Source organism: Typopeltis vanoorti, chromosome 26 (genome assembly GCF_054136105.1).
Source record: "Typopeltis vanoorti isolate ZY-2024b chromosome 26, IOZ_Tvanoo_1.0, whole genome shotgun sequence".
NCBI classification, from domain to species: Eukaryota; Metazoa; Arthropoda; class Arachnida; order Uropygi; family Thelyphonidae; genus Typopeltis; species Typopeltis vanoorti.
In genome coordinates this window covers 4,636,079-4,649,121 of record NC_143574.1, presented here as the reverse complement: position 1 = coordinate 4,649,121, position 13,043 = coordinate 4,636,079, and positions in this window count along the sequence as shown.

Sequence of the window (13,043 nt, the reverse complement as noted above, 5' to 3'; positions counted from 1 at the left end):
GATCCAGTCTGTTCTTATAATTTGTCTTTGTTTATGAAAATCTAATTTTACATAGTTATAAGGAGCACTAGAAGTGCATATTTAGTTATACTTCATCTCTTGTTGGACCCAATGGCATCCAATAACGAAGTTTGCCACTTAGCTTTAAAACGTGACATTTTATCATACTTAGATGTCCTGATCAATAAAGCAGCAAGTAAACATCCTTTCCATTGAGATATATATTGCTATCTTATGAACAGAGTGGGGGAAGGGGAATCCACAAGTATTATTTTTTTTCTCAACCACATGAAATGCTTAGCATTTCACAGGTGCTTTGAGACAAATCCACGTCACCATTTCTAATCTATTAGGGAATTTTTGGGCTTAGTTTTATATGAATTACCCTGCAGAACATGAAAGGTATAGTAATTTGAGAGAGGCAGAATAAGATGGAGGGAGGAGTTGCTGACCAATGCAGCCAAATTCAATAGGATGGGAGAGATGCAAGAGAGACAGTGCATTCAAGGCTACATGATGTGTGACAGGGGCCAGGACAAAATATATAAGCAATTGCTACTCTAGATCAGGAGCTGCAAAAGATATGGATAGCATGCATTGGTAAATTAGCATCAGTGCAAAGTGAGTAATATTTATGGAGAACTTCAAATGGGGAAGTACCGAATGGAAATAAGATCACAACGGAGGGAAGGAAACTAAATATGTGGTGAACTACAGTATTTGAATGGACTCAGAGTTTGAGAATGCTGGATCTTGTGATAGCATTAAAAGGATTTGTCCATAAATTCCAGTTGGGGAAAGTCAATTTGTAAGCCTGACTTTGCAGATGGTCAAATGTGGAATTTTTTTAGTTAAGGGCAAAACCATAGGTGCAGGCCCGGCTGGTGGTGTGTGCAATATACACAGGTGCCTAAAATATGTCAAAAAATATGATAAGAGTTTAAACGAACAACAAATGGTACATATAATTATGAATGTACGTCGTCTTCTGTTCGGGCCCCTTCCGATCTTCCTGGAAACGAACAAATAAATTCTGAAATTGTATCCTGGACCCAATTATATCACTGTAATTTTTGATGTATCATAAATCAACTTATGATTAACTGTTGAGTTCCGTATTAAAAAAAATTGTATAAGCAGGACTAATCCATAGGTAACATTATACTGTAAAGCAGTTTTCATTTTTTCATTTCCTGTTCGTTTTATTCACACTTTATTCAAAAAAAACTTTTTTGGAAAGGCGCCGAACATTAATTGCATGCACAAGAAAAATACTAGCCGCCAGTGCTGCATAAGTGAATATGGCAAACTTAAGGGGCAGCATAATTGTATGCTTTAGTGTTTGTGATTATTCATACGTGCTTCAGAGCATAAAACACCACCAGAAAATAATTTGAGTTACTAATATTTGATGGATTTCAAACTTGCATCTTCAGAGCACAAACTATAGCTATGCTTAAAATAGCTCAATTAAATTATTGCAGAAACAATTTAAATTGTCAGTAAAAAGAAACTATTCAAGTTCTGTTGAGACACCCTCTAGGGACCGGATAAGAAAAGTTAATTCTGAGAGGTCACGATAGATATGGTCTTAGAATGACTATCTCACAAAATTTTTTGGCAAATTAACGCAACCAGACTTACCAAATTAGGGGAAGTATTTCAGGGTGATTCTGATTCTAAAAAAGTCTCTTAGATATGTAGCAGTTTCTTTGCAAACACAATTGTCTTAAATTAAAATTGTGCTTGCAGAGAAATTGCTACAGGTCTGAGAGATTATTTTTTAGAATAAAAGGGGTATCTAGAGCATGGTCTGCCAGTTACGATTTGTTACACCAATGATTGTGAATATAGTTTTCATGCTCTTCAAAGGTGGATGTTAATGGATTTTCATTAATTACCAGATGTGCAAAAGGATGAAGCTTGCTAGCTGGTTGTGTGGCTTGAAAATGGAATAGAGATTATTAAGAACTTCAGCTATTTTTTCAGATGTACACTGGATATAATGGATAAGAATAGTTTTGTTATAATCTTGTGAAAGGATGAGACAGCATACATTGTTTTGTGTATTTCGTAGGGGTTGTAGCTAAAAAACTTATAAAGATAACTGAGCTGTGTTATTGGAACAAATAGACCTCGTTTATGTGTGCCAGTATTTTGAGTATGCCATACAGTTGGAATGGTGTATGACAGCTTATGTAAGCATCTGCAGCATGTGGAGGTTTCCTATAAACAGAAAAGGATAATGTTCATTAGACCTATTTGATAGTCATGTAACTAATGTCTCTACAAAGGGAAGACAGTTTTTCCTTTCTGCTATGAAATGTGTGATTTAATGTTAGCTCATCATAACACTAATTACAGGTATAGACCTATTGGTCTGTTCTGGTCTCATTATCCATCCAATATCCTTTTTTGAGGTCTACCCTGCCTTCTCTTTCCAATTGGCTTACATTTTAGTATTTGTTTAGAATGTTGGGTGTTGGCCATTCAGTTTACATGTTCAATCCATTTTTGTTTATAATTGTCTAGTTTTTCTTCTATTGATTTTGTTTTTAGTTCTTTTAAAATGTCTTCATTCCTTTTTTGATCTAATTATGTGCATTTTGCAGTTCTTCTCATTAATCTCATTTCACTTGTTTTTATTCTTTGTTTATTGCCCAAATTTCACTGCCATATAATAATGTGGGCACCGCTAAAGTATTGTATATTTTCAAGCATGTTTCTTTTTGTACTATATTTGGGTTGAGTGTTCTATTTATCAAGCCTATAATCTGTAAACATTTTGAAGTTTTTAATTTCATGTCTTTTTCTCCTTCATATGATATTTCAGATCCAAGATAACTGAAAGTATTTATCTGTTCTATTATTTTATTATTAATAACTATTTTGCTTCTAGCTGGAGTTTGTCCACAAAATGCCATTGTTTTAGTTTTATCTATCTATGGAAATTTTCATTCCAAACTATTCTACTATAATGTTTATTAAATTATATATTGCTCTTTATAAATTGTCTTCCTTATCTGATATTATTCCCTGATCATCTGCAAATAATAGTGTATTTATTTTGTTATTCTGGGAAATTTCTATACCTTGATTGTTTAAGGTGTTCCACTGTATTAATATTTCATTAATGTAAATATTGAAAAGTGTTGGAGACAGAGGGCATCCCTGTCTTACTCCTTGGTTTATAGATTGTTTTTTAGATGACTTTTCATTTATTTTTATTAAATATTTCATGTAGTAAAATATTAGGTATATTTATTGCTTGTAATATATCAAACAGTATATATCTTTTTACTTTGTCAAATGCTTTTTCGTAATCTATAAACAAAAGATGAGTTTCCAAATTAAATTCTCTTCTTTTTTCTATAAGTAGTTTTAAACAAAAAGCTGCATCTATTGTAGAGAATCCTTTTCTAAATCCATTTTAACATTCTAATAATACTTTTTCACTATATATTTTTAGTTTTTAAGTTATATTTTGTAGCATGTGTTCAATAAACTAATACCTCTGTAGTTAGCGGGTTTTGTTTTATCCCATTTTTTTAAATATAGGTATTAATATGCTTGTATTCCATTCTATTGGTATTTGTATATATTTTATTTAAAAATTTTAGTAATCTTTGATGAAATTTTTTTCCAGCAAATTTATACAGTTTGGAGTTTATCCCATCTTCTGCTGATTTGCCATTTTTTTTTTTATTTAGGTTGTCCTTTAATTCTTTCATCGTTATCATATCATTTAAGGTATTTTGTAAGTTTCTGGTATAATTATTTTTGATGCCAGTATTATCTGGCCAGTGATCTGTAAAGTAATCCAAGAATTCTTTTACATCTATTTCATAATTTATATTTGCAGTTTCTTTTATATCTGTGTTTTAGTATTTTGTACATGTCATTTTATAGATATGATACAAATTTTTCCCAGCTTTCTCTTTGTCTCTTTCTGGTTTCTCTGACGAGCAATAGCCTAGATGGCTATCACTCGTCTTTTTTTTTTATATTCAACTTCATCTTCTTGTTTTTTGCTACTTAACCATCTTTTAAAAGCCAGCTTTTTATTTTCAATTGTTTTTATTGTCCAATATATGTAATTTTTTATTTTTGATATTTTTTGTGTTCCTAGACTTTCATATGCTGCTAATACAATAATTTCTTTTATATTATTATTCCATTCTTTCTCAATGTCTTCATTTTCTTGTATTTTTTCTAAGTAGTAATCCTATGTTGGTATAAATTTCTTATACTTGATTTTAGTAGTCTTACTTTGTAATTAGATTTTGTTTCTCTAGTTTATTTATTTTATTATTTTTTTTTTTTGTAGCCAGTTTGGTGGAAATCTTAGTTTTGCCTGTACTAAATAGTGATCTATCAATTTCTAGCCTCCTAACTTTAATGTCTAGGAAGAGGTTTGCTGCTTTTTCATTTGCTATAAAGTAGTCTAGTATTGATTTTTGTCCTCTTGCACACAACGTATATTTTTATGTTTGTAAAATGTATTCATTATTTTTAAATTATTATATAATCGAGTCACTTTCCATTTTTGTTTACTGTTGGTTCTCCAAATTTTTGTATATTATTGTTAATTTTTTTCATTCCTATTCTGGCATTAAGATCTCCGGCTATAATTATATGGTCTGTTTTATTTAATTTTTCATATATTCCTTGTAACTCTTTGTAAAAGTAAACATTTTCTTCTTTTCCTTCTTCAGGGGCATACACTCCAACAACTGTTAAATTTTCTTTATTTCATTTGAATCTCACTTCTAATATTCTTTCATTCCGGTATGTATAATGAGTTATTTTTGCTTTAATTGATTTATGGATTCAAATCATTACGCCAGCTTTTGCATGTATTTGTTTGTCCACTCTGCTATATATGATATTGTAGTTAGCTGTTTCTTTTGTATATTAACTGATATTAAGCATGTAGGGTGAACAGATATCCGAGTAATACATAGAGTAGAATGCAGGTCAACAGCAGTGTGCTGCAGAACTCCATACTTGAACACTGCTATTTAATTTTTCAGTTAAATTACATGGAAAATGTGAGAACTATGTAGTTTGCTGATGATGCCAAACTGGATAGGCAGGTTAATAAATCGATGTGGAGATTCTGCAGGTATGATTTTCAATATCCTGTACAGGCAAGGACAATGACTGCTTGCCAGTTTAATTTTGGCAAGATGTCAGTCAAGATATGCATTTTATAATCCTTTCATCCCAGACTGTACTACACCGATGGAAATATGAGGCTAGGAATTTTGTGTATTGGGGGGGAACAAGATGAAAAATTCAGAGGCCTCTTACAAAATTAGACTAAAAGACAATTTTTTTTCGTGTGTGGAAGAAAGGCAAATGGGTTGCAAAAGGTCATCATCATCATCATCATCATCAAATTCCTGCCATGTACCCTCAAGGGGTGTACAGGATATGACAGTACTACATGAAAAAATTACATCATTATTAACTTCCTATCTACAATTTTCCTCCAAATCAGTCTGTTACTTGTCAAGACTCCAACATTATCAGATCTTATATTTCTATCGTCTAAGGCACTTTGTACCGTATCAATCCACCTATATCTTGGTCTTCCTCTGGGTCGTTTTCCTGCCAACCTGGCAGAGAACACTTGTTTTGCTAATCTTTCCTCTCCCATTCTATTTAAGTGACCATACCATCTGAGATTAGCTCTGCTAACGCATTCCTGGATGCTGACAATGTCAAGTTCTTTCCTAATATCCTCATTTTTAATATGATATTGCCATTGATGCCATCTGTTCACGCCTCTAATCTTTCTCAGGACTCTCATATCTGCGGTCTCTAGTCTTTGGTCAAGTGTTTTACTTCTGACCCAGCTCTCAGATCCATAAGTTAAAATTGGTTTGAACACAGTCTTGTATACAGCTAATTTAGTGTTCCGACTAATTTCTTTCTTATTCCATATGAATTTATTCAATTGACTTCCAACGATACCAGCTTTGCTGATTCTGTTGTCTATTTCTATATTTAGTTTACCATCTTCAGTAAAAATTGTGCCTAAGTAGCTGAAATGTTTTACTTGTTCCACAGGTTCTCCATTCACAACACAGTTGACATTTTCAATGATTCTGCCTATTTTCATTGTCTTTGTCTTTTTATTGCTGACCTTCATACCATATCTATTACAACAGGTATTCAATTTAGTCAGAGAATCTTGCAGACTTGTAGCGGATTTATTTAGAAGTATAACATCATCCGCATAAAGCAAAGAGCTGACATTAACATCTCCAATTTTGATATCAGGTTTAATACCACATTCCTTCATAATGTGATCCATATAGATAATGAATAACAGAGGGGATAATGTACATCCTTGTCTCACACCAGATTTAACATTAAACCATCTTCCTGTACTTCCTTCAATTCTAACTGCTGACTCACAACTCAAATAAAGACTAAGTATTGCTTGATATAATGCCCCATTGACACCATATAACTGCAGCGTATTGAATAGCTTCTCTCTTGGCACCTTGTCATATGCCTTTTCCAAATCGACAAAACTTAAATACAGATCTTTGTTATATTCCCATGCTTTCTCGACTATTTGTCGTAAAGTGAAGATCTGATCCTGACAGCCTCTATTTGGCCTGAATCCAGCTTGTTCTTCACCAAGCTTTTCTTCCACAATTCTTTTCAACCGTTTCTCAAGTATACTTGCATAGATCTTGCCAGGAACACTCAGTAGGGAAATACCCCTGTAATTCTCACATTCAGTTTTATTTCCCTTTTTATATATGGGTACTATGAGAGCTCTACTCCAATCATCGGGAATTCGTCCCTCTGTCCAGGCTTTCTGAACTATGCAGTGCAGCCACTGTAAGACTCTTATACCACCATACTTCAGCATTTCTGGTCAAATATCATCTACTCCTGCTGCCTTTCCACATTTCAAGCCTTTGATGGCCTTTTCTACTTCAAGTATGGATATGTATTCCTGACTGCATGCCTGATCAGTGTTTTTTATCACTGTGCTGTCATCACTGCTTGTTTCATTTAGCAGTTTTTCAAAGTAATTACTCCATACTTCAAGGATATCTTTTTCTCCTGTTTTCATTTCACCTTTATCATCTCTAATTCCTTTTACAGCACTCTTTCCTCCATTCCTAAGCTTCAACAACCTCCAGAATATTTTGCCACCTTCTTGATATTTATTTTCTATATTCTTGCCAAAGTCCTCCCATGACTTTTGTTTAGCTAGTTTTACACACTGTTTAGCTTTCTTACATTTGTCTCTGTATTCTGTAAGAGTAAAAGCTGACTTATTTGCCAGGAACTTTTGATATGCTTTCTTCTTTTCCTTCACTGCCTCTTTAACTTCCTGTGTCCACCAGGGAGTTCTGATTTTTTTATCTTTGCACACAACCTCACCACATGCCTCTCTGGCAGAATCAATCAATGTTTCCTTCAGAGTTTGCCACTGAATCTCCAAGGTTTGATTCCTGTTCTCAAACTCTTTCATTTTCTTTTCAATAATATTTCTGTATTTTAGTCTACAGTTTACATCTGAGAGCTGCTCAACTTTTATTCGCTTTAAAACTTTCTTACATGTTATTCTTTTCGATATGAAATTCAATTTTATCCTGCTCAAGACTAAATAGTGATCACTTCCAATTTCAAATCCTCTGTACACTCTGGTGTCCTGCACCAGGGAGAAAACATCACTATCAACAATAACATAGTCAATGAGACTTTTCTTATTCCTAGCCTCTTCTCTCCATGTGAATTTGTGCACATTTTTATGTTGGAACATGGTGTTAGTAATAACCAGTCCATGTCCTGAGCAGAAATCCAACAGATATTTGCCATTATTATTAACTTTGCTCTTTTCTCCAAATTTTCCCAAAATATTTTTGTATGTCTCACATTCATTTCCTACTCTACTATTTAGATCCCCAACAAGGACCAACTTTTCCTTTTTCATTGTGTCAGTTGCTTTTCTAAAGCCTCAAAAAATTCCTCCACTTCTACCTTAGCAGAACCTTCTGTGGGACCATAGGCACAAATAAGTCTCATTGTCCAGTTCCCCATTCTCATATTTGCCCACATTACTCTACTTGAGACTGACTGCCATTCAAGAAGATTAGCCTCGTATTTTGTGTTGAATACTATGGCTACTCCTTCTTTTCCTTGATTGTTATTGCCTGAATATAACATTTTGTATTTATTGCTCAGAAAGATCTCACCAGTTTTGGTCTTTTTTGTTTCAGTCACCCCTATTATGTCGATCTGGTACTTATCTAATTCCTCAGCTAGCTCCATTTCTTTGCCATTCAGGCTTCTTACGTTGATAGTACCGATCTTTAACTCTGGCGATGTTGAGTTGGGGTTTGTTTTCAGATTTGTTCCAGTAGCTGACTTTTCGCTGTTCGCCCTGGTTCCCTGGCGAAAACAACGGGGGCCTTGTTTAACCGGGCGACGCCCCAGCCGGCATGAAATTTTGTCATGTTGTACCATCATTTTTTTTTATTTTGGTTTAACCAATAAGAATACAATTTGATCGGCTAAATCCCAAATTGCCAGCCCATCCTCGTTCGTTCAGTATCAAAGTAGATACCCAACAGGGTGCACCACGAGAAGGTGAGGATTGGACATTAGGTCAGAAGCCCTGGTCGGTTCTCCACATTCCTTTAAAGGCTATGTGGAGGTCTCCTCTCAGTTATACAGCTTTGACCCTTAAGCACCCCCTTAAGCCTTAAGACCCTTAAGCTGCAAAAGGTGCGAGTGCTTAATACTTTAAGAAGGTATTGTTAGTAATGGCAGAAAACCCTAATAATAAGCCTTTATATATGCTTTAAAAAAAAATAATAATAAAATAACACCAAAATTTCATCCAATAATAAACCCTTCCACATTCATTTCCCCAACATCTGGCACATCTATACAAACAAACATTAATGATATACACTACCACTTAAGGCATCTAAAATCATATTTATATGATCTGCTATTCTTCACCCAACCACAAAAGTACCATACACCTATAATGTGGCTCAGGATTTTCTTAACTTGCTTTATATAGCTTTTCATTGGCTGCTCTCCTAATTCAATCATCCTACCCTCTTTCATTTCTAAAAGTTAATTTCATACAGTGAAATTATCTTCGTAGGAGACTTTACTGTTCATAATACAAACTGGCTCTCCTTTTCTGGCTTCACAGAGCATGCCAGAAATGCAGCCAAATCATTTGCTTTATAATCTAACAAACTTACCAACCAACATGCCAGATTCTTCATGCTTCCAGCACTGGTCATTTTCTTAACCAGCTCTCTTCAAATACACTATAAATGTCTACTCTCCTTTTGGCAACTCTGACCTTAACCTTATTCATATCTTCATTTGATTGATCTCCTCTTAGCCTCATACCCAATGGTGCTAGGTGGGATGACCTGAAATTTTTTTTGCCTCTTTTCCATTGTCTGATTACTTTTTCCACTCTCCTGATCAAAACACTTGTTCTGACCAAATAACTGAAATATAATCATTCATTCCTTACTCTGTGCAAACTTTCCAACCTTTATCCAAGTCCTGGTTTTCTAAGAAAAATGTGCCTTTGCAATCTGTGATAAAAATCCAACCTATATCCAATGGCCCAAGTCAAAAACTCCAGCTGCTTCTTATCCAATATAACCTGAAACAAGTCCAAAGCAGACTTTGTAAGGGCATAGTGTACCTCAAGCATGCCACCTCAACTTCTGGTCCCTTACTAAAGCTGTTGAATGCAACTTCTGTTCTCTCACACATCCTGATAGTACCATGATAACATTACCCAAATTGAATGTAGATCTCTTGGCATCAGTCTTTTCCTCCAATTCTTGTACAAATGCAAATCAGGTTCTTTGATATCTCAAACTGCTCACAGATGCCTCTTCTGATCTTTCACCAGGGAGGACATCAGAAAAATCCTCATTAATCTTGATACTAATTAAGTCTCCTGCTCAGATAGCATCTCTCTGTTGTGATCAGACTGCTAGCTTCCCCTTTGGTTGTTCATTGTGTGTGTTACAGGGGAATGCTTCCTCTTAGCAGTTTTCAGTACTGGTGATCCCAAAGTTCTGTACTCTTGTCCCAAGCTCTTCCTTCTATACATCAATGTCTCTCCTCACAATTCTCAAGTCTTGTCTTATTACACAGAAGAAAATTCTACTTCACCCCTCTTTTGATGTTCAGAATTCCAGTTAGGATCAGTTCCCCCCTTCTCAGGCTGATTTTCACATCCGTCTTAACATATTACATCCACAGCCTCCAAAAAACTTTGTATTCTTTTTCATTCAAAACACTTAACTTCAACACTATAAATTTCAACTCCAACTGACTGACCTCAGAATACTGTTCTCAGATTTGAGGAGATGCACCCATAAACTTCCTAACAATTCTTGATGGTACACAGATGAAGGCAATTCGATCATTGGTGATTCCCCCCCCCCCCCCCACCAAAAAAAAAAACTCTACAGTTACTTTCTCATAGGTGCTCTGTTTCTGCATTGTCTAATCAGCAGTTTCATGGGCAATGCTCCAGAGCTGCCACTATTATTCCTGTGCTTTCCTTTAATCATATAAGCATACACAAGCAACCACTGGTCAACATCCATATGGCATCTTTGCTTTCTTCCTTCATTTCAGGGGGGGGGGGGAATGTTTGTTAAATTACTGGATAGGATTTTTATGTTATTTATTTATTTTTTTTGTACACTTAGGCTTCAGAAAAACATGGACTTGCATGTAACTGTTGTTTTTTTGTGTCAGGAAAACTTGTGAATATCTCAAAAATTAATACATGTTCATGTGCCTTGATTGTTCTCATACAAAATATCCTAATAATAAGTCATATAAGAAAAACAAACTTTTTTTTTTGTTATGTCAATTTTAAAGCTATTAACGATATCTTGAAACAAACTGATTTAAGAAATTTATTTATCCTTATTGAATATAATAATGTCTATAGCTAAATAACATATAATCAGTATACAAAGTAAGAATTAAATATTTACGTAATACCAACATATGAAAGTTGACATAGAAAACAGAAGTACAATGAAAAAGAGAAAATGATACAAATTTACATCAGTGCCTTTGTTTAATAACACAAAAAATTAGCCCTTCCCTGCCACTGTTTTTTTTTTTTTTTTTTTTTTTTTTTTTTTTTAAGTGCCTCTAATCAGAAACTCGGTATTTCTGATTGCATATCAAATATTTACTCCAGTTGGCTTCCTACATTTCGGATTTCTAATGGCTTTCATGACCTAAGTATTATATTAATACTTAGGTCATGAAGTAAGTATTAATATAATATATATATATACTCCTGACTGCATTTCTCTTGAATATTTTCTAGCATGGTTCTGTCATCCTTTTAACGGCATTTCAAATTAAAGATGTTCTGGATGCTTGAAGTAGTTATCTTCAGTTTATACATCATCTTTGTAATCACAGCATACTCCTCCATTTCTTAGCTTTTTCAAATAGCCTCCAAAACATTTTTTGTTATCTGCACAATGATACATTTATAAGTGGAAAGATTATACAGTATGCACAAGCATAGTTCCAGGACAGATTTTTTTTTTTTTTTTTTAACTAAGCTAGTTGCATTTTTTATATGGCGATGAAATGAATGAATTTGGGTAAAGGACTTTGTGCTGCAGGACTCATGCAGTAAGCTTATTAATGATATTTCATTAATAAGCTGGATAATAAGCTTGACTGGATATCAGTTGTTTGCTAATATTACAAGATTATAGTGAATTAGAAGGAGTAATGTTGATGTTTGTAAGTACACTTCATTGATAGAACTGCTTCAGGAAGTGGATGTGGAGTGACTTAACCATGGTCAGAGGTTTAGAGCATAGCAAGTGTCACAAGAATCACAGCATATTGCTACTATGATAAGGAGCACAGCACACGAGCTGGTGTGCTCAAATTTGGTAACCTAGTTTCCATTGGCCGAGTGGTTAGCATGTCTGCTCTCCAGCCAAGACGCCGGGTTCAAATCCTGCCTTGGGCATGGATGTTTGTGATTGTCCTACAAACTTTGTGCAAAAGGGAATCTGCGACCCTACCACTTATTCTAGCAGAAGATATCACTGCCAAAATCATGTGAGGTATGGCAGTGACCATACAGCGTCTACGGACGTCAAATGTAAAAAAAAAAAAAAAAAGTTTCCATTGTGATGGGGGCATACTGAAGATGATCTAGAGACAAATGACTAAAGCAATATTAGTACTATAAAATGTTATTAATGGGGAGAAGTTCAGGTATTAAGCTGCATGGTTTGATGAACAAGTGTAAAAGAGGGGATATTATTAGTGATTAATTTAGGAGATTATAAAAACAGTTCAAGGTGAGAGGAGGTTTGAATGAAAGGCCATCCATCCATGGCATGGTAGAGTGGAATGCATTGCAGGTGAGTGAAGTTCAATGTGATATATCACTGAGTAAGACCACCCATGATGGACTAATGTCCTGACTGGCAGTTGTAATAATGTTCTTCCCAACTTTCGTTTTGCTATTTTTTACACTTAGGTTTTATTACATTCTTCTCTATACTCTCTCTCGGGGTGGCTGCAACTTAGTTTCTAGGAACTTTCAATATGTTTCCCCCTTCCCTCTCTTCAGGACGCCCACCACAAAGTTTAGAGTTTACTGTTCTACATGCAGTTCACTACATACCCTCCTGGATGAATCAATATTTTCTTCAGATTTTGTTGTGTTTGCAAGGTTTGGCTCTTGCTTTCAAACTCTTTCATTTTACCCCTCAATAATATTTGTATATAAGGCCTGTGTAGCCAAGTGGACACACATGGACTTGCATCCAAAGAAATATGGGTTCTAGAAGCCAACTAGAGGAACTTTTTTTCCTAAGCCTTTCTTTGATGGATTCCTGCATTAGTCAACCTCTGACATTTGTGACATCTTTATGCTGGAACATATCAGTAATGACTAATTAGTCCATGTCCTAAACCGAAATATAGCAGGTACTTACCATACCTATAGATGTTTGAGG